The sequence below is a fragment of the Heteronotia binoei genome, chromosome 12 (genome assembly GCF_032191835.1).
Source record: "Heteronotia binoei isolate CCM8104 ecotype False Entrance Well chromosome 12, APGP_CSIRO_Hbin_v1, whole genome shotgun sequence".
In the NCBI taxonomy this organism is placed as follows: domain Eukaryota; kingdom Metazoa; phylum Chordata; class Lepidosauria; order Squamata; family Gekkonidae; genus Heteronotia; species Heteronotia binoei.
The window spans coordinates 30,876,862-30,898,154 of NC_083234.1; the positions used below are offsets into that span (position 1 = coordinate 30,876,862).

The 21,293-nt window shown below is 44.8% G+C and overlaps 1 protein-coding gene across 1 annotated transcript in view; it reads right to left on the minus strand.

Annotated features, from left to right (window-relative positions):
* ZMIZ2 (zinc finger MIZ-type containing 2) overlaps positions 1 to 20,601 on the minus strand; it is a 124,021-nt gene extending 103,420 nt beyond the window's left edge. Inside the window, exon 1 of the mRNA XM_060250423.1 lies at positions 20,298 to 20,601. The gene's annotated coding sequence lies outside the window, so the exon portion shown is untranslated. The remainder of the gene's footprint in view (positions 1 to 20,297) is intronic.
* Between the last annotated feature and the right edge of the window lie 692 nt (positions 20,602 to 21,293).

Genomic DNA, 21,293 nt, shown 5'->3' on the forward strand with positions numbered 1-21,293 from the left:
TGTACTTAGGGTAACCCCAAAACAAAACACACAAGCATGACAGAAGCCTTTACAAAGAAGAATCAGCAGATGACAACTCTTTCCCAGCCCTTCTTGATATTTTAAGACTGGAGTGTCTAAACATTCGCCTTGTACTTGACAAAGAGGCCCAGGCCCTCCGGTAACGGCACTCTAATGTGAAATGCTGAAGTGACACCATTTGCTCTCTCTGCCAAGGCTGAGTCTCTTAGAACCTTGGGAGATATTTAACTGCCATGGGAGTGGAGCTCCTTGTCACAAAAGGGCCAGCTTTATCACCGGAAGTGCCTTTGTCAGGGAGAAAGTCTTGACAGAGGACCTTTCCCCCCTCAGCATTCTTTATTCTATTGCTGCCCTTACTATAGCCTTCCCAGACAGGCCGATACCCTCACAACCCATCACAGACCAGAGGACTCCAAGAGCACAATTTTTGTTCCAGAATATATTGCCACAATTTTGTTTTCTATAGACTGAAACATGAAAATGAAAGGATAGAAGCATTCAAAGTTTTTTTTTTTAACTTGGGTATCTACTCTGGAGGCTCCTTTATTATATTCCTCAGGTTGGTTCAGGATTTATGGCATCATTCTGTGTTCTCAGCCATCTGTGTAAAGTGGTTGTGGAGTGGCTGTGTGGATTTTAACCACCCAACCAATCCCTTAGTATTCAGAGGCATTAGCTGATGTTGTTACATATCCTACCTTTCTTCCCAGTGGTGAGCCAAAGCAGCTTACAATATTGCCATCTATATTATAACAACCACCCTGTGAAGCAGGTTAGCCCAATGTGATGGGCAAGACCTTCAAACAACTTTCCCAGACTGAAAGTGTGCTACTGCTCTTGGACTTTCCAAAAAGATCACAATTGAGCAAGTTTGATTAAGAATGTAGAAGAAGAAGAAGATGAAGATATTGGATTTATATCCCGCCCTCCACTCCGAAGAGTCTCAGAGCGGCTCACAATCTCCTTTACCTTCCTCCCCCACAACAGACACCCTGTGAGGTGGGTGGGGCTGGAGAGGGCTCTTACAGCAGCTGCCCTTTCAAGGACAACCTCTGCCAAAGCTATGGCTGACCCAAGGCCATCTCAGCAGGTGCAAGTGGAGGAGTGGGGAATCAAACCCGGTTTTCCCAGATAAGAGTCCGCACACTTAACCACTACACCAAACTGGCTCTCCACACCAAACTGGCTCTCTGGTACCAAAGACAAATGGGAAAAACCTGGAAAGTTGCCTAGAGATACCCCAAATGAACAGTGTTCCAGTTTAGGAGCAAAGGCAGAGAAAAATATAAGCAGCCCCCTTCTATCTCCCCCCTTCCACAACTGAGCACATTAGCAGTCACTAGGGTTGCCAGGCCCTAGGAGATGGCGGAAAGATGGTACTTATTGCGGCATGTGTTGTCCCAGTGCGATACCAGCACTTCCAGGTCATGCCAGAAGTGACATCATCACACAGCAACAAAGATATTGCCACCCCCTATTTTGCTGGTCTGCTTCTGCCTGCTTACCAGATGAGTAAGGCTGGCATCAGTAACAATTACCAGGAGTTTTCCCACCAAAAGCAGGCACCTGGTAAGCCTAGTGGCCATTGCCCAGCTGCTTAAGAGTAAAGCCCCTGGAAAGAGGGCATTCCTAAGTGAGAATTTTTTTAATACACTAACCACATCAACTCCCATTCTCCCCACCCTCATGCCTCTCGGTGCTTTCTCCTCCCTCTCTTACTTACTAAAATGTGTAGATGTGAAGGTGGACCACACAACCTATGTTCTCAAACATCTCCACAAGCTGGGTAAGAACTGGTATGACTCCAGCAGAAGAGGCAGCTATAATTTGCTGGCAGTTGCAGTGCATAAATGTCTATTTATTTTTCTAACCGAAATGCAACTGATGCACTTTGCGAGGCAGCTATTGATATGGCAACATCATTGTGTGATCACCAAGAATCTAAGCGGTTAGTTTATCCTCAGCCAACTTTATAATCAGGTCCATCTCTGTAGTGAATTAACGCTCCAGAAAATAGTAGCTGCCACCATGTGAACACATATTTACATCTCGACAAAGGTAAGTCATGGTAGCCGTAACATTTATGCAGACCTCATTGGTCCTATCCAATTCCAATGGCTTGAAAAATATCAGTCAACTAAAGATGCAAATCCTACGTTAAATTACTCTAAACCCATTGATTTCAAAGGGTTTAGACTGGATTAACATAAAACTAAACAGGCTGAAACATACATGGATGTGGGCCAGAACTTCTAAGCAAAACTCAGGGCAAAACAGATATCCTTAAAGTGAGGGAGGGAAGGGTAGCCGTGAGAAAATATAACTTATAACATTTATAAAACAAAGTAAAGAAAACAGACAATAGCTTATACCTTTGTTAGAGATGGGAAAACATTAAAATTAAGGTGAGACATTAAGTCGCTCGAATTTTTAAACTATTACTAGGTTATTTCAGAAAGTCACTGTTATTCTCAGATACAAATAATCCAAGTTGCTTGTAGGAAGGGGAGAGGAAAATTACGTGTGTTTTGTGACTTCCTAAATCAGGCTGTTTGACCAAACCAAAAGCATTCTGGCTACATGTGAAATTAATATAAGGATTTATGTTGGAGTCACTGTGAAGAAGGAAAAGGGCAGTTGTCTAGCTGGAGATCAATAACTAGAAAGAAGTGTCTGGGGAGAACATTTGCTAATTCCAACTGATGTGGAATCCTTATAACACACACATCGAATGCAAGAGAACAAAAAAGCCAAGTCTATCAGTGAAGATATTTTCCTTTGATAACAACAGGTTTCTAAGTACAAATTAAGCACCCTGCTTCTCAGTAAAGAGGAACACCCACATTTATATGCAGATCAGCATATTTGTCTGCAGTATTTTAGCATATGTGCTTTTATGGAACACCATACTGGAGCATTTCAGATGGGCAACTGTGTTATTCTGCAGCTACAAAACAAAATAGGAGTCCTGCGGTGCCTAATAGAATTTATTCCAGCAGAAGCTTCTATGAGTCAGAGCTCCCTTCATCAGATGCATGATCTATTCATCCAGTAGGCAGAAGGATTCATACTCAAAAAGATTACCCAACTGATCTGCCAGTCCAGCACCCACCAACCTGGCAGGGGGGCACATCCCACAAGCCATATTCAGGTCTTTCTTGTGTGGTCCCAAGGAGAATATAATCATATACTGGAATACAATTGCTATGCTTTGCTACTGTGAAAGACAAATGGGGACCTGAGGAAAAATACAGGGGGAAATGGCAGGGAAGAATACCAATGCCAGGAAGGAACCTCAGGGGAAAGCCTTGGCCTCTAAGTCCAGTTGCTGGCCCTCCAGAATATCTGGTTGGCCACTGTATGAGACAAGATGTTGGACAAGATGGACCACTGGTCTGATCCAGCAGGGCTCTTATGTTCTCTTCAGTCCCTCACTTCCTGATTTCATTGGATGAACTCCAAGGATGGCCACTGCAGCCCCTCTGCTCCTGGCAGGAGGCACTTGATTGAGGAGAGAGCTGGCTTTGGAGGATGCCTGCCACTTGTCCTCCATGGCCAGTTTGAATCTTTTAGGTTCCAGGACAAAGGAAAGCAAATGGTGGGGGCCTCACACCACTCAAAATAGCCTGCACTGTGCTCCCTACTGTAAGAGGATATCTATGCAAGGAAAGGAAAGGTCTCCTGTGCAAGCACCAGTCGTTTCTGACTCTGGGGTGACATTACTTTCACAACGTTTATGCAAACCCCTGTGCTTTCATTGGGGTGTCAAGACAGTGCAAAACAGCAGGTTGTTTAACCCTTCCTGTAGTTCTTATTCAAGAATGTGGTGGTGGGTCTTATAATGGTTGAAGACCCTCTCCTATCCTGCACTCCCCACCCCTCTTCAAGTTGGACATGGTGGACTTTCCAGAAGACAAAATACTTTCCCCCATTCTGCTTTGTAAAAAGAGCTTTGTTTCCAAAGCTTATACTACTTTCATATTAACAGAAAATTAGCCTAATAGTTCTCTGATATCACATATACAAGGTCAAAGTGACACTCCGTAGTAATCTCAGGGGGAAATGCCACCCTTTGGATTAGAATGCGCAATCATGCATTATATTTTTAATGCAGAAAATCTAAAAGTTACTATTCTTTAACCTCTTTTAATTGTGAGCAAAATACAGCAGTTTAAGGATCCACTGATCTGCATAAAATAATCTTGAATAAACCCTCTGACTTCCTGAGACACCCTTTCTCTATAGCAAATCATGGGCACACCTTAATGGTGCTCTTGACCAGCAAGTTCTCTTCAAATATATTCTTGCCTCTCTGCATCTGTTTATTTAGGGAAAGTATTTTACAGTGACATCCTAAACAGAATTATGCCCTGACCTAAATGGCCCTGGCTAGTCCAATATCACTAGATCATAGGAGCTAAGGAGGATAGGTCTAGATTAATACTTGAATGGAAGACCACCACCAGCACAGTCCTAAGAACACTTTCCACTGAATAGACCTCAGTTGGATTCTGAGTAGACCAGTTTAAGAGTCCATTGAAGTCCATGGACTAAGAAGTGTACCACTCTGATCAGGATGGTACTGAAAGTTCAATAATTCAGTCCTCGGAGTTTAAGATGATAATTTTTCCAAATGCTTTGTTTTTTCAGCTCACACCAGAATCATTTCCCCCTTATACTAAACTTAAAACTCTGCTCTGCAGCAATCCCAATGAGTGAGTGGGCACAGAGGGGGAGAGCTGGCAGCCATTAAGCGTGTCTTTGACTCAGAGATGGAGCTCTCCTCATCCCACTGTTTTTCATTTCCTAGAGAACTTGGCACATTACTTTCAGCTCAGAGCAACACCCTGTGCCACCAGCTCCTACACTCTTTTCACTTTCTGGCCAACCACCCACACATCCAGAGGCACCATGTTCAGCAAGCAACCTACAGCAAAGGCCAACCTAATGACAGCAGAACTAACTAATACGGAGAGCTAAATGGAACATACAGAGGCAGTTTACCCCTCAAAACTAATTACTGATGGGGGGAGGGCAGCAGGGCAAGGATTTGGCTTGGAGTTTTCTGCAGCATCTTGTTGGCCACTGTGGGAGAAACAGGATCCTCGACTAAGATGGATTTATTTATCAGAACCAGCAGGGCTTTTTTTATGTTCAAGGGCATCTTGACACTACCGACAGTCAAGCAAAGTGCCCTTCCTGAAGCTTCTCCCTCCCTAATTTTATTCACACGACAGCCCTATAAGGTAGATTAGTCTGAGAGGGACAGAGAATGAATGACTGGCCTAGTGTTCTTGGAAAAGGAGAGTTCGAACATGGATCTCCCCACTCATAACTGATATGATAGCTACAAAGTCACACTACATTTAGTACGAATAACAGGGTCTCAACAATGTCCATGGGGGGTACATGAACACACATACACTCACTCTCACTCTATTAGTGTATACAAACCAAAGTCCTTCTGTATATAACAGATCAACACATCAGGAAGATGATTGTAATTCATTATTTATTCACTCCATTTATACCCTACTTCTCTCCACAACAGGGACCCAAAGTGGTTTACATCGTTTCCTCCATTTTATCCTCACAACCACCTAGTAGCCCAAAACTGTGTAACTGGCCCAGGGTCACCCAGTAAGCTTCCATGGTAGAACAGGGCTTTGAACTGGGTCTCCAGTATCCTAGTTCGTCAATCTATCTGCTACATCATGCTGACTCTCTCTTAAAAGGCTTCTTTCTACACTTTTCACATGGATACAGACATGTTTTCAAGCAAACAAATACCCCCAATTCATTCAGAGGTGAAAGAACAGTCCAAGAGCATCCATCCAAAAATATGATTTTGAACTGGTGGCCTTTAGAAACAGTTGCTCAAAGGGCCAAAGCTGTTTCTTGTGGCTGCAAACCATCATGATATTCGCCTCGAGGACAGATACATCAAAAACTGATATACCTGCTGTCAAATGATGATTCACATTTTTAAAACTCTGGGCAGATGACCTAAATATTCTCTTCAGAAAGTCATCCTAATGCTAACTTCTACCACCAACATCCGTCAATGAATCACTCCCACCAACGTACTAGCATCCTTAAAAGCAATGGAATCCTACAGATGACTACACACCAGGACACTTAATTTCAAATCTCTAGATCAAACTTCTACCTAAAATCCATTATACACACTATTAATTCTCTTTCACAGAAACTGCCCTGAAGAATAAGCATCACAATCTACAAGGTGCCATAGTAAGAATTACCTTTGATACAACAATCTTCCACCATAGAAGTGAACAGTACACAAATCTACAGATGTAATCCTAACTCATATTCCTGGAAGAAAACTGCACAGAACCTCTAAAGAAGAAGGCCTAGGACTGCTTTGTAAGCAGTGAAGAATAGCATGCAAATCAGGCCAAGCAGGCCTTGCCAAAGCACATATTCAGCTATCTTATTCTGCCTGAAGAGAGGATTAATTCAGGTCTGTTGCTTCTTCAGACAACACAAAGCGGGTCAAAACCAGGCATTGTGTCATTCAAATACAGACAGGCATGGGCACCAGTGAAAGAAGTTAAGAGGCTGCTCAAACTCTTTAACAGTTGACCCCTTCAAGATTCTCAACACACTCTAGCTTCAGCCCAACTGTAGGGTTACCAACCTCCAGGTGGTGGCTGGAGGCATCCTTCTATTATAGTTGATCTTCAGGTGACAGAGATCAGTTCACGTGGAAAAATGGTCTCTTTAGAGTGTGGCCTCTATTGCACTGAAGTCCCTCACCTCCCCAAACCATGTAATCTTCAGGCTCCAACCCACAAATCTCCAATTATTTTCCAACCCACAGCTGGCAACCTTACCTATTTGTCAACTGTCTGTCCCATGGAGGTGAACATGCAGAAGGTGCTCCCACACGCAACAATCTGAGAGGAAAAGAGGCCCATAGGCTCTTCGCCTCCACTGGAATCCTTTGTGTATTAGCCACATACCCCTAATGAAACCAATCCTCCAATAGTTTATAGGGCTATTAGTACAGGGCCTACTGTAAACTCCAAGAGGATTGGCTACATTGGGATGGGTGGCCTAATATGCAAATGATTCTTGCTACAATAAAAGCCCTGATTACCTCAGGGCTGTTTCACCTGTTCCTTCTCTGGAAGAAATCAGAAGCCAGCTTCTGTCAGCGGTGGCCATCCTCCCCTCAACTTCAAGCTTCACATGCAAACTCTGAGAACATGAACAGCATGAGTCCCCAATATGGTGCAGACCACAGAAACCTTCCTTGGTGGCCACTGAGTGTTTTTAAAATGTGGATGGGTCCAGGTGGGGTTCTTGACCAGATGGTTTCTGACTGGCCACTTGGGCTCCCTCTATGTGGTTGGGTCTGCTTCCTGAGACAGTTATATTGTGAGTAAGCCCACCCCCTTATGTCAGAATTCCAAAGGTGCTCACAGCCTCAAAAAGATTGGGGACCCCTGATGTACAGTCATGACGGCGGAAGCCACATCTCTGATTGCCCGCAGGAAGTATTTGGCCAAGTGGTCATCCTCAGTGTCCTCTCATGAAGCCTGCTCTTACTTTGCATACCAAGACTAAAAAACTGGTGCCTGAAAAAGTATGGGAGAGAGGACTATTGGGGAAGCCCACATGTACCTCAGGGAAAATGCATCTTTGCCCAGATAGTGGTCCCCATGGGGTTGTTTTAGCTTGAGGAAAACAGTGCAAAGTTGAAGCCCCTCTTCCATGTGTACTGTGGTCCTGATCCAGTTTGGTGCTGACAGCCAACTTGATTTAGTGGTTATAATGTTGGAATAGGATCTGGGAGACCCAGGATCGAATCCTCACGCTACCACAGAAATTCATTGGGTGAGCTTGAGCCAGTCATGCACTCTCAGCCTAACCTACTTCATAGGATAAAATAGAGGGCAGGAGAATGACACAGGTCACTGAGTCCCCACCAGAGAGAAAGGAGAGATACCAATGAAGTAAATAAATAACTATTTGGTCACAGAACCCGCAGGACTTAAGAACCCCTACCTCAAATGTACTTGTGTACAGACCCAACCTGTGTACCATGTAATGCGTGAAGAGGCCAAGTTCCTCTAATTCAAACTTTAACAGCCACAATTTTACATTTAATACAAAAGTTACTCAACAGGGCCTCTCTGACAAAAGTCCTGGTGCCCCAGCCAAGAGGTAGTGCTGGGCGGCAAAGAGGGCAGATGAATGTCATGGTGTGATCAGGGTGTTCTTTGAAAGACTGGACAATACTGTGTGATGTAATCACAAATAGGCACTACATCCTTTTTTCACCCCTCAGAACACTGTGACAAGGGCTCTCGCACTAAAGAATGTGGGTGGCCACCACACAATTAACACCTGGAGAACAGTAAGAATCAAGGCCGGCAAGGAAAAACTTGTAATGAATGCCGAACAGAACAGCCAGGGACACCTGCCCACTAATACATGCCTTGGAGCTTTCTGGCCTGTGGTTTAGGCACCAAGTTGAAAGTTAACCTGACCGTGGGTTGTTTTTTCAGACATGTGTATGGGGGATGGAGAGAGACAAGCTGTTACCTCAGAGTTAGGTATCTGCAATGTGTACATAATTTTTTTAAATTGTACACAAAGCGCATACAGTTAAGCAAATTTATATTTGTAAAAAAAGTCTGATTTTTCATAGGAGCAGACTATACTTTTGGTGATCAAACACTGCTCATTTTTCTCCTTTCCACATATCACAGTGAACCTGTTTGAAGCAAGTTGTGATTTTAAGCATATTGACCAACAAAGTCACCACCAATGCAAAACATTTGTTCCTACCAATTACATTTTTGTCTGCTCTTCTTCTGAGGAGATTGGGGGTAGAGTATGAGGTTCCCCCCTCCTTCATTTCATCTGCACAACAACCTCATGAGGCAGATTATTCTGAGAGAGACTAACTGTGCAAACCTGGCACAGGGTTACTCCAGCCAAAGCCTGCTGAAATCAGCGGGCTTAGACAGGAGTAACTCTACAAAAGGATTGCACTGACTCAAGGTCACCCACAGTGTCATCCTAAACAGTTTCACTATTCCAAGCCCACTGACTTCAATAGACATAAAGAGGTATAATTCTGCTGCCAATGAAATTCAAGGCAAAACGTAGATTTGAATCTAGGTTTCCCCAGTCCTAGTCAAATACTCTAGCCACTACACCACACTGCTTTTCTCATTTAGGCTGCAGGCAATTGTCTCTCACAGGACAAGATGCTACAAGCCCGCCCAGGAGATCCAGTTTGGTATAGTGGTTAAGTGTGCGGACTCTTATCTGGGAGAACCAGGTTTGATTCCCCACTCCTCCACTTGCACCTGCTGGCAAGGCCTTGGGTCAGCCATAGCTCTGGCAGAGGTTGTCCTTGAAAGGGCAGCTGCTGTGAGAGCCCTCTCCAGCCCCACCCACCTCACAGGGTGTCTGTTGTGGGGGAGGAAGATAAAGGAGATTGTGAGCCGCTCTGAGACTCTTTGGAGTGGAGGGCGGGATATAAATCCAATATCTTAATCTTACATGGTGGGGACTCTGTTTCCAGAGCTTTGAGTATTAAGCTTCAACAAACTGGCCTGGTTTGCTAGGTGCTGAAGGTAATAATTAGTTTGCTTGACACCCAGTAACACAATACAAGACAGGATCGGTGCATAGAGATCCAGGAAAATTGTGCAACATTTATTTCCTGCGCACACAGTTGCTGTCAGCAGCAACCCACCAGAACTTCTTCTGCTCCATTTCCGTGGACTGTGGGCAGTTACTGCTGCAAAAGCACACAACCTCCAGAGGCCTCTGCCAGCAGCCCGCCCAGCATTATATAAACAAGTGGGTGGATGTCACCATACTTAACCTAGTTACCTAGTAAACTATTTCAGTAAATGCTAGAGCTACCCAGCCATCTCCCCAGGGTAGCAGGTATGAGGGCACCCTGCTGAGTGCTGGATGTGTTAAAAAAAGGGACAGCCCCAATTTGCCCAGGGAAAGAGAAGAGAAACATCACACAATTGGGTTGGGCAAGAAAACTGTATAAGGGTTGAGCAAATAGCCCTTGCTAGGTTACCCAAGCAAATCTTGATATCTGAACCAAAGCACTTCTCACAAGTTATGGCCAAGTCCTTTGAAAAGAGGCTGTGACACTGAGTGTTAGTACCAGGGCTTTTTTTGTGGCAGGAACTCCTTTGCATATTAGGCTATGTCCCCCTGATGTAGCCAATCCTCCAAGAGCTTACAGGGCTCTTCTTATAGGACCTACTGTATGCTCCTGAAGGATTGGCAACATCACAGGGGTTTAGCCTAATATGCAAAGGAGTTCCTGATACAAAAAAAGCCCTGTACCCATACACAAAGGAAGCTACCTTATACTGAATCAGACCACTGGTCCACCAAGGGCAGTATTGTCTACTTAGGCTGGCAGTGGCCCTGTAGGGTCTCAGGCAGAAGCCTTTCACATCACCTACAACTGGAGATGCCAGGGACTGAAACTGGGACGTTCTGCAGGTCAAGCAGATGATGGGAGCTCTTGAAAGTTTATATCTTGGAAATCTTGTCAATCTAAGATGCAAATGGACTCAAATTTTTCTGTCTCACACTGACTTAGGTTGTTGAGACCAGAATGACCTACTCTGATTGGCATCAGCTTTCCAGGGTCTCAGGTGGAAGTCTTTCACATCACCTATTACCTGAAATGCCATATGTTGGGGATTGAACCTGCATGCAAGGCATATGAACCTGTATGCAAGGCAGATATTCAACTACTGAGCCACATCCCCTCCCTTCTCATCCCTGTTCATTCTGTAATTCCATTAACTACTAACGACTAAGCAGGACAACAGTTATGAAGGAAGTTTTTTGTGTTGAAAATTTATAATTCCTGAAACCAATAGGATTTGTGGTATGGCTAATTTCTCCACCACCCCGTATTGCATTGTGGATAAAGAGTTCTCCTCCTTTCCCCTGTATCTGATAAGAAAACAATATCACTTAGCAGAGGTGGAAATAAAACAACCGTCTGCAAAAGATTTGGATATTCATACCAAATCAGACAATTTGTTCTTTTATCTCGGTACTTACTACAATGATTTCAAAGATTCCCATCCCTGTTACCTGAAACCTTTTAACTGGAGATGCTAGCTATTGAACCTGGGACCTTCAGGTGCTCTACCACTGAGCTACAGATACTCATATATTGTCTCAAGAGCATCACAACTGATCAACATGAAAAGCTTTTCAACAGCCTAGGTCCAAGGCCTTGTATAAGTGGGGCCTCTCTTGGTCAGAAGGCCCACAAGTATGGTGGAGACAAAAGCATCTTGACTTGAAAGGTATGCAGCAAATCATGTGTGTTCTATTGGCTTTTATTCAGATGTAGGTACTTAACTTCCAGGTAAGTGGAATAAGGAAGAATGGGAAATGAACAGTCTTAGCAGTCATGGTCACCTGAAGGTAGTTTCTCTTGAGAATAACTGAAGTTGACTTTCAACAGATGCACATTGTACCACATACAGGTCCACACAGAGTCACCCCCAGAAGGCATATCATTGGCCAGGAAAGAACTTGGGGTGGAATTACATAGGATCTTGGCAAACAATTGAGGCAGGTACCACTGACTCACTGAGAGCAGACCTAAGCAAGTTTACTCAGAAGCAAGTACTCTTTTAACCAATGGCACTTACTTCTAGAAAATTGTTCTTAGAATTGTAGGCCAAATCCCTCCCACCCCTTACTCCAGCCTTTTGGAAGTTGTAAAACAGCTATTGGATGCTGGCGAATAGGGATTTTTTCCACTCCAAAAGAGACATACCCCATATTTTCGAAGTTAGGATTACTATATTTAATCATATAATGTGTTCTCTATTAACTATAACTTTCAAACTTGGGCAAGAAAACAAGCAACCAAACAACCAGAGATGTACCTCTTCCCTCTTATATAGTGTTCAGAATTAGGCCCCCCACCCCTTCAGAACAATCTTCTGGTTTTATATTCACCATCTCCAACCACATAATGAATCACACCACACCCAAAAGGGGCATGCTGAAAGTGTGAGGGGAAAGGAAACCTGTTGCCTTCCACCCTTTTAAGCCGCATAAGAGTTGTCAGATTCTTGAAAGGCCTGGGCTAGCCCCTTCATGGTCAACTGACTGGCACACAGAAACCAAAGAGGTGAAACTCTTCCCATCTCTGAGTGCCACACTAGGAGAAAGCTCCCACTATGTTTCAGCTATGAAGGAGGACCAAGCAACAGAAGGGGCGCTTCCTGCTCTGCCTATGCTGTTCCACTCAGCCTTGTTCCCCCTGCCTGTTGTGGTGGGTAGGATTCTAATTTTGCAGCACAGCAGGTGTGGAAGACAATGGTGGGTGAGGGGACCAGTCAAGAGGAGGAGGACTGCACTGAAACAAAGCTTGAGTCCAGTGGCACCTTTAAGACCAACAAAACTTTATTCAAGGTATAAGCTTTCATGTGCACACACACACACTTCTTCAGATACAATGAAATGGAAGTTACCAGTCCATACATATAGGTAGAGGGTCAGCAATAAATCAGCATACAGCATAATGAAGATCTTTAAAGATTTAAGGACCAAACAGGAATAACAAGCTTAGTTTGGGTTTAATTTCGGGTGGAGGGGGGGACACAGTGAAGGAAATATGTCAAAATTGGAGACTGAAGGGCAGATGTATTCTTAATTGTGAAATGCTGAATAATTAACAAAGATAATTAACTGAGGGATGGTGGCTCAGTGGTAGAGCATCTGCTTAGAAAGCAGAAGGTCCCAGGTTAAGTTCCTGCATCTCCAACTAAAAAGGGTTCAGGCAAGTAGGTGTGAAAAACCTCAGCTTGAGACCCTTGGAGAGCTGCTGCCAGTCTGAGTAGACAATACTGACTTTGATGGACCGAGGGTCTGATTCAGTAAGACAGCTTCATATGTTCATATGACCCTATTATTATGCTCCATATGTCTCCTCTTGAGCACAGAACAGACCTTACAGCATCTTCTTCTTTGAAGTGGTGTGATTGGCTGTGAAAAGTTATCTCCCCTGTCCCCAGACTAGAGAAATACATTCCAATCTACCATTTCAAACTACATTACATTCTACTATCCATGATGTTACACTACAATCTACTATTCGAATCTATTATTCCAAATAAGAAATAAAATAAAGAGAATGTATGGCCTGTCTGGGGGATTGTTGAGAATACAGATGTAAGGGATGAATGAGATTAGCATATATAGTGAGATAAGAAACCAATATCCCTAGAACAAAGTTACAATGGCACGATTAAGACCAACGAAGTTTTATTCAAGGTGTGAGCTTTCATGTGCGCTCACACTTCCTCAGACAAAAGCGACATTAAGTGATGTTCAGGGATGGCTTTTATTCATGCATACAGATTCTGCGGTGGAGGCCCATCTCACACCTGGAGAACCTTTGGCACAAACACATGAAGGGTTGAAAGGTGGCATACCTCAGGAGACACCTGTGGTGTAGACAATGAAGCACGACTGACATCAATTCTATTCCAAGCATCAATTTCACCTCAATAATGTGGTAAAAGACAGCCGCTTGTTTTCTGCAGCTCTGGAATGGAACCTGTTCTGAAGCACAGATAGAGAGAGGCTTCAGGCACAGCAGGTTATTATGGGAAAAGATCTCTCTGGTGCAGCAATTTTGCTTAAGGGATGAGGGGGTGGGGGTCATATTCTGTGTAGCTGTCGGCCAAATGATGGCCATTAGTGAGATACTCCTGGATAGAAGTAATGAAATATATCCTGCTAAAGTTGCCAGATTTTTTTGCTGTCCCTTGCTACTGTTCTTTTACGAGGGGGGGGGGCGGAATCCTTCACCTGCCACTTTCTGATGATTTAACAGCTGTTAAAGAGACAGGAAGTAGTCACAACAGTTAATAACCTTATATTCCACTTCTCTACCATATCTCAGTCAAGTACTATGCAAACCCAGCCAATTCTATGGAATCACTCATAACACCAAGAGGAAAAGCCTGATAAGAGCACCCTGTAAGAGTCAAACTACACAATCAGTGGTCAACACATGCAAGGCAGAAGGTTAGCTTTCTACCAGGTGGGGAATAACAACTTCATTTCCTCACTGTAGCCTGAAGTGTGTACAGTACAACAACAGGTACATCATACAAGAGTGCCCATTGTGTAGTTTGCCTCCAAGCCCTGCCCAAATCTCAGAGATGGGAACTTTGTTTTGGAAGGCTGGAAACCAAACTCTCCAGTACGGAATTCTGTTAAGTTTTAACTGAACGGAATCTCTGCCTAGTATGCTTTGTAAATTAATTTCCAGAGTAGCTACAGTAGCTACCATGATCATTCTCTTGTTTTACCTATGTTTCTCAGAACATTACTGAAACAAAGCATACTTCCTAGGGAGTAAAGCTAACAGGATGGGGCTGCAGTAAGGAGGGGGGAATTGAGTAAGACTGAATGAAAAAGTTAAATGTTTAGTTTGGGCATTTATGATGATGCAGTCAATATTAGCTATTTTTTAAACAAGCACAATCTGACCAGGCGCCTGCAGTTCAGACTTGCAACGAGATAGTTAGGTCCGAGAATCTATGTCTAAAGATCATCATTTTGGCCAGTTGTTTGGTTCAAAGAAAGCACTGCATTTTCTTCCTGCATTCCTCCCATTAGTCGATATTAAGTAGAATTAATGAAAGACAGAAAAACAGTTCCATATGCCCACTCCTACACATTACCATTCCCCCCTCATTCTTTATTTTCAACTTTGTTCATGAATTAAAATGGCTGCTATACAACTACACAGTTCTTAAGTACTCTTAAGTTTTGTTAATTTATTTACTTTATTTATAATTCACCTTTCTTATTGAAACTCATGGTGCAGCAAATTCCACAAATCCACCCCCCATTGCATCTTGCTGAACCCCCCACCCCAGTTTTGTTCCTGGAGATCAGCAGTTACTGCCATCTTTGGAATGTGGTTGGATACCCGCCAATATGTATACCCTGCCTTTTCTCCTGTGAGAGATGTGAAGGCCCAGAAAACTCCCCCAAACATTTGCGGGGGAGGGGGGATGTTTTTCCCCTTACCAAGGACTAAAACACACACACATCCCAACAGGAAAACTGGGAAATGCTGAGGAGCACTGAAAAAAACCTCCTGTGAAATATTATCTCTTTTGAAAATACTGAAATACCTTTTAAGACAAGGTTTTGTTTACTCCAGATGTATAGCATGAAAAAGTATGAAGATTCTTTTTAATTTTTCCAATGGAAAAACTGGGAAATTTGCAGGAACACTGGGAGGAAAAAACTACTCTTATTTTTTCCCTTTAGGAATGAGTAATGTAAAAAGCAAGGTTTTAATCAAAATCTGTGCTCTGAACATTTTTAGATTAACAGAATCTACAGCATTACATAATGATAATTCCTAGGTATACTGTAGACATTTACAAGTACGTATATATCCAATCTTTTCCATTTATATGGAAATATTTCTGGCAACAATTAACATGTTACAATGTGTTGGATTGTTATATATTATTCAACAGTTAGTAATACCTCTTCTGACTATAAGACAGAGTTCTGTCCAAACTTTAGCGTTAAATGTATACACCTTCCCCAATATACACCTCTGAAAATAGTCAAAGGAAAGAAGTTCTACTTACTTTGTTCTCTTTCTGATAAGGAGAGTTGATCACACATGCAAGGCTTGGGCACAGCTGATAATTTAAAAAAAATTGTTTGTTTAAGGTTTGCATGGTCTATGACCTGGGGTTAGGTCCTAACTCTCTGCTCAGCTACGTCTGGAGTCTTCTTCAGCATAAGGAGCCTTCTGTATGAGGCAAAGCCCCTTCTGTCAGAGAAGGCTCTGCACTTAGCTAAACTTTTTGGTAGGATCCAACCCCTAACATTCCACTTGTGTTAACAGGACATTTTTTGTCATTTTAATCCCTAAATCTCCTCCAAGAAATTCAGGGTCATGTACATGGTTCCCTCTCAAGAGGATTAGGTGGAGAGGGGTGACAGTTTGTCATGTCTCTCCCCAAACCAACACTTCAACAGTTGGCTATTCTAGCCACTACACCACCCTGCAAGAAGGCACACAGGCAAACATCCAAACCATTGCTTCTCTCCTCCAAAGACCAAACCATGCTATGACTAAAAGACTGACTAGTACTACATGTAATTCCACATGACTTTTTAAAATTCACAGGACAAATGGTTCCTGATCTTTTTCAGTATGGAGACCCACAAATCTAAGTTTAGTTGATAGAGTGACCCACAACAACAGCAACAGAGCATGCACAAAGTTTAAAAAGCTGCAAGAGCCTGGGATCCACTTTCACAGGTTTCATGACCCCCCCAAGATAGGATATACTATACTAGTCCGGTTCTGAACCACAGGCCTTGCTTATTATTTAACAGTTCCAACAGAACATATCCTTACTTTTGATCTGCCCTTCACCCCAAACTTTAGTCTGTGCTGATAACCTTTGCAAATCATTTCCTTGCTAACATTCTAGCCATGGAAGAAGGATGCTGTGACCATGAATTTCTATCCAGCAAAAAATAAAATAAAACAGACTTAATTGATCCCTTCGTACCAGGCAATTAGAGAAGAATCCCCGTGGATGCCAACTGGTGTTAGATCTGAACATTTCCCTTTCAGAAAATCTACAGGGTTTCCCCCTACAAGCGATGGCTGGCATGTAGGAAGCTTCTGTCACAGATCAAACGCCTGAAACACAACAGACTACAGAATCTTCATATCACCTCCTTCATAGTAACAGTACTTTTTGATGAAAACGAGTTCAGACCTCCAGCTGAGAGTCATAAGAAACCTGCGATGTTTATGCACATATGAATCATCTGCTTTGAAATATAGGAGGAAAAAGTTATGAAGGAAGGCACCTAGGCAGCTTCATCTTGTGCACAGAAATCAACCCTCTTTGTAAGCACAACTTGTTTGCAAATAAGAGCACACAGGATTTTGGCCTTAGGATCCTAGAAAAGCCATGAACTTGCAAAGTACTACCCACAACAGCACAGCTTCTTTAAAACTGAAGAGGCTGGCCGCAAATAGAACAGAAACTTTCAGAGCAGCAGGAGTAACTAGGTATTTAGACATTGAAAATCCCCTCTCTGAGTCCATCTTCCTCTTCCCTTCTTATGGTTTAAGATACTGGTTAAGGAAGTGAAAAGAAAATGGCCAAAGACCACTGGATTTTTGTAACTCATGCAATTGGCAAAGGATCTCCCAAGCTGGTCTACTGAGCCTGTGCTGTGGATCTGTCTCTTCTATACAAACACCTGTGTCTTCCACCATTTTCTTCTCCCGCTTAAATGTCCAAAGAGGCAAAAGTAACCTCAGATTTAGTCTTCATCCAGCTTCCAGACCCAACACATACCACAACATGGTTGCAAAGATGGAGGCAGTTACTGTCACATTGAACATTATACTGGCTAGCAACAGCAGGCAATACACAGATCCAAAAATGAGACTTGACTGCTTCAACATCCACAGCAGTGTGGATGAGTCCCATCTCCTGCACCAGTTCATGAGGGCCATAAAAATGTCTTGCGGGGATGAGCTTACAATTCAACGGCACAGAGTGAGCTCTGCATACACACAGCTTTTTGATTTGGCTTCCAACACATTCTGTCAAAAAGGGTCTCAGAGTTTGCAAGGGAAATCCAAGGCATGGAAGTCCAAGGGAAATCCAGGCATGGAAGTCATGGAATACCTCTTATGAAAATCAACCCAAATACTTAAAAATAGGGTAAGACTGTCTGCTTCTGCTAGAACTTCATCAGGTTGGAGATATATATGCACATATATAGAAGTCAAGGCTGATGATGAATTCTGGCAGAACTTGAAAACTTGCACAGTTTTGCATTGCATTGACTGACCTAATTAAAAATATTTAAAGGATCTCAGGTAGAAGAGGCGGGAAAGCCTGGTGTCAGTGACCTTGGAGAGACTCTGATAGTCAGAGCACACAGTACTGAGTTAGATGGACCACTGATCTGGTTTGGGTGTAAGGTGGCTTCAGAGGCCCAGCATTACTGTAGCTGCTTTGCCACACACACGCACTAGCTCACAAACCAGCAGCTTGGCCTTAAAAAATACGAACCACCAAGGTAAAAGAGTGAGCTGCGAGAGGGACAGATGAGCCACACAGGATCACCCCAATGCCAGCTGCCATCCCCTGCTTTGTGTTTTCTGTCTTCATTCAAATTCTCACGAAGCCTGAGTGCTTATGTATTTATAGACTCAAGAGCAACTTCCTGGGGCCATGCTCTCTCCCTCCCTCCTCCAGGCAAATCATGGGTTAGCAAAACTACAGAAGCAAAAAGGAACATCAACATCACCTTGGAGATCAAAGACAGACCCATCCTTTTCAGATAATCTGGAAAGATCTCTGCCTGGGTGTTTGCTCCTAATTTAGCAACTGTTCTTCTCTAATGAAGTTACAAGAAACTCTGAAAAAAACTCTGAGCCCAGCAGTGTCTACAGAAGCCAAGAGCCGTCTCAAGGGGCTAGCAACCAAAGGAAGAAATGCTCTTTCCTTTGGTGGCTTCTGGCTTCCCAGACCAATAAAGCAAAATGCCAGAAAACAGAATGGCGGCAGAAAACATCTGGCACCGACTGTAGAACTACAGCCCTTCATGCTAGCAGACCAAAATCTGGACCGGGTGGGACTCTTAAAACCAGGCTTCATATTCAGTGGGAGCTCACAGGAGCACAGCTCCTGAACCTTTCTGAGAGTTCCACCTCCTCCTTCTGAGAGTTCCACCTCCTTGCCCATTGAATAGTAGGCGCAGCTGCATAACAATCCCTGGATGAGCTCCACCACCTATTTTTCTACAAAATGACCCCTGCTTAAAACCTCCGAGAAGTTAAAAATAAAAAACCCTCAAATCCCCCCTCCTGGAAATGAATTGGAATGGTACAAATATAAGTGCAAGGTGGCCAAAGAGTTTGGGGTACTACACAGTTCCCATGATGATGTTCTGATGCCTTCATATTCCACCGCCACCCTCCAGATCAGACAGAATGTCTAATACCTTAAAAAACAACAACAGTGGTGGGTTTGAAATGGGAAATGTTCTCTCTTTATTTTACACACACACACACACACACACACACACTGATGGCCTTCAGTTCTTGCCCCCTCTCCCAACAGAGGGTCAAATATGGTACAAGAATCTTCAACAAACAGGATCACTCTCCAAGTTAAAAACAAATGACCAAATGAAACACTCTCTGGTCCTTTTATAAATGTCACTATCATGGTGGTGGTGGGGAGAACAAACAGACTCCCAGCAGCGGATAGGACACTCTCCCCCATTTTTTGGTATTTAAGTTTTCTCAACCAATGTCCTAAAAACGTTGGTAAAGCTTTGGAAGGGAATTGCTCCCTTAAGACCAAAACTAAACAGGAGTCAAGAAGTACCTTTAGCTAAATTTATTCCAGCATCAGCTTTCCTGAGTCTGAGCTCACCTGAAGTGTATAACCGAGGGACCTGATTTTATCTACAGTGGGGTTAAGAGTCTCTCCCAAAATAGTGCAGGCTGGTCCATGCTCAACTTCCCAAGAATGCCAACTGCCCGGGAGAATATCCCAAGGTTCTACCCTCCCTGGGAAAAGAGTTGACCAGCCAGCCAGCAGGTGCTCTTTGCAAACAACCCCATCAAGCTTCTTACGCCCCCCCCCCCAAGTGCCCACATCTCCCATGGCAGGTGCCACATCGGTGCCCACATCTCCCATGGCATCCGCTTCTGTTGCCATAGAGACCCACTTTGCCTTGGCACGGCTTAGCCAAAAAAGCACCAAGCCAATAATCAACATCACAAAAAACATTCTTTCTCTTCTTCTCTCCCCCTCCCACCCCGGTACCAACAATAAAACATGGCAGCTTGGATGGGCACCCCGAAGAACCGGGCAGATCCCTCCCGGTGCCCAGCACCTCTCCCAGTCACCAGAACGGTGCACCTCGCGAAAGCCTAGCAAAGCGAACTGCCGGTACTGGCGAGAACAGCATTAGAGAAATCCGACAGGGTTTCTCCCGAGGGGGTGGAAGGAATCAAGGGAGCTTTAAAAATAAAATATCTCCCTGCTGTCCTTCTGGGGACAGATCCTCACCCCTTTCTTCCACCAGCCCCGATCAATACGCGCGGCTCCACCACCTTGCCAGTCCCCGAAGCGCCAGCCTGGCTTGCCCCCGCTACCCACCTCCCTGGAGCCAGCCGAACCACGTACCTTTGCAAGGAGACGAAAATGGCCCTTGCCTTTCTCTGCCTGGCGGAGAGGGGAGGGCCCCTCGGAGCCGTGTTCCCGAGCTGCTTTCTTCTCCTCTTCGGGATTAGGTTTGCGTGCGTCTCTGTGTGTGTGTGTCGGTGCGTCCTCCTCCCCTTGCTCTTTCTCCTTACAGAGCTTTCTGCCCTTGCTCCATCGTGGCTGCTTTGGCGACAGTGTGCGAGCTAACAAAGCCCCAGTGCCCTGCGCTGCCTGCCGCCCGCCCTCCTTCCTCTCGCCTCTGCCTGCCTGCCGCTGGCTGCTACTGAAGGCACCGACCTACGGGTGCATCGCACTTCCCCACCTCCATCCTGCCTGCGCTTCCACCTCGCAGCTCCAATTGCACAATAGAGCCCCGGCAGGCTCATCAATATTCATTGCCTGAGCCCTCCCCCTCGGCCGCTTAGGCGAAAGTAATGGAGCTCCTATCGCCCGGCTCAGGGGGAGGTTAGCAAAGGGCGGGGCGGGGGGAGCCAGAGCCAGAGCCAGAGAGAGAGAGAGAGAGAGAGAAAGCCTCGCCTCGCCGCGCGCTGGGAAAACCGGCGGCTGCACCAGGTCGGGATCTCTGAATACTGCCTCTTGCCAGCGCTTCGACTAGGCGGGCTGCTGCAGCCCAGCCCGAGATGGGGAAGGGAAAGGGGGGGAGAGACAGACAAAAGGCGGAGGCTCGCTCGCCCTCTCTGGTTTCCAGCCGCTCCCCCGCTGCAAAGACTACACAAGGCGGCGCGTTGGCTGCGTCGTGCCAGCGGACGGTGGATGGAGGCGACCGGCGAGGGGGAGGAAGGGAGGGCGGTGGGGCGACCGGCGAGGGGGAGGAAGGGAGGGCGGTGGGGCGCCCTCCCCCGGCAGGTGTGGGTCACGCTCGCTTGGGAGAAGAGGGAGGGGGAGAGAGGGAGGTTGCATCACGGTGAGGCGAGAGTCGCTGCAGCCCCTCTGCGAACCGGCTGGAGACGCACATGG